Source organism: Macaca nemestrina, chromosome 1 (genome assembly GCF_043159975.1).
Source record: "Macaca nemestrina isolate mMacNem1 chromosome 1, mMacNem.hap1, whole genome shotgun sequence".
NCBI lineage: Eukaryota > Metazoa > Chordata > Mammalia > Primates > Cercopithecidae > Macaca > Macaca nemestrina.
The window spans coordinates 19,510,634-19,512,185 of record NC_092125.1 but is presented as its reverse complement, the minus strand read 5'-3'; the positions used below and the strand labels follow the sequence as shown (position 1 = coordinate 19,512,185).

The 1,552-nt window shown below is 43.0% G+C and overlaps 1 pseudogene; it reads right to left on the bottom strand.

Annotated features, from left to right (window-relative positions):
* Positions 1-313: 313 nt before the first annotated feature.
* Positions 314-1,048, bottom strand: LOC105499148 (high mobility group protein B1 pseudogene; annotated as a pseudogene).
* Positions 1,049-1,552: the final 504 nt, after the last annotated feature.

The following is a 1,552-nucleotide window of genomic DNA, read 5'->3' as shown; positions in this document are numbered from 1 at the left end:
AAGATGAAAAAACTACCATCCCCTTTCATTACTAATTTATGCTGTGCACCAACAACAACCTGTTTAAATTTCCATGCCGATTTACAACCCCATACTGTACCAGGCAAGGTTAGTGGCTATTGAACATACCACCAGGACAGGGCTATCTAAAGACACATTCAGTAATGTGTTAACTATACAAAAAAGACACGGTACAGTTAAAAATAAATCTTACACAGCCTCCCATTTCAATGTGTTTCTTTAAAAGGGGTGAGTTGTGTACAGAGGGGTTATACGCTTTAAAGACAAGAAAAAGAAAACTGCTAGAACCAACTTATTCATCGTCATCATCTTCTTCATATTCATCTTCATTTTCTTCCTCCTTGTTCTTTTCCTCTTCCTTCTTTTTCTTACTCTTTCAGCTTGACGACTCCCTTCTTTGCTGCATCAGGCTTTCCTTTAGCTCAATATGCAGCAATATCCTTTTTGTATTTTTCCTTCAGCTTTGCAGCCTTCTTTTCATAAGGCTGCTTGTCATCTGCAGCAGTGTTATTCCACATTTCTCCCAGTTTCTTTGCAGCATCACCAATGGACAGGCCAGGATGTTCTCCTGTGATTTTGGGGTGATACTCAGAACAGAACAGGAAAAAGGCTGATGGAGGCCTCTTGGGTGCACTGGGATTCTCGAACTTATTTTTTTCTCTCCCCTTTGCAAGGGATATGGCTTTTCATTTCTCCTTCCTAGCAGGTCTTGTCCACCTTTCCCATGTCTTCAATTTTCCTTTCTCTTTAGCATGTATGGTCTTCCACCGCTCTGAGCACTTCTGAGAAAACTCTGAGGAGTTGACTGGAGCAGCTGGGTACTTCTTCCTATGCTCCTCCTGACAAGCTTGCACAAAGAATTCAGATGATGACATTTTGCCTCTCGGCTTCTTAGGATTTCCTTCGACCATGCTTAGTTATCTTTCCTCAGCAAGGCACAGAGCTGCCCAGTGCCTGTCTGGCAAGTCCAGCTCTCCCTTGCCCCAGTGCTGTCTCTGTGGAGCTCAATGTACTGCAATGGCTGTGACAGTGGGAACCAGACGCAGCCTCTGTACTTTCTCTGCTCTGTAACCAGGTACCTGAATCTTTAGGTACTTGTAGAAACTTACTCATAGGGTAAATTTGTAGAATGATATTACTGGGTTAAAATGCTCTTACATAGATAAATATTGCCAGCATCATCTTTTTATTTTAATTTTAAAAACTTACAGAGAGTAAAATCTACTTTTTTTGGTGTAAAGTTTTATGTGTTTTACATGTGCATAGAGTCTTGAACCTAACAGCACGGGAGGATACAGAACAATTTCAACAACTTAAAGAATTCCCGGCCAGGCTCAGTGGCTCATGCCTGTAATCCCAGCACTTTTGGAGGCCGAGGCAGGTGGATCGCCTGAGGTCAGGAGTTCAAGACCAGCCTGACCAGCATAGTGAAGCCCTGTCTCTACTAAAAACACAAAAAGTTAGCTGGGCATGGTGGCAGGTGCCTGTAATCCCAGCTACTCAGGAGGCTGAGGCAGGAGAATGGCATGAA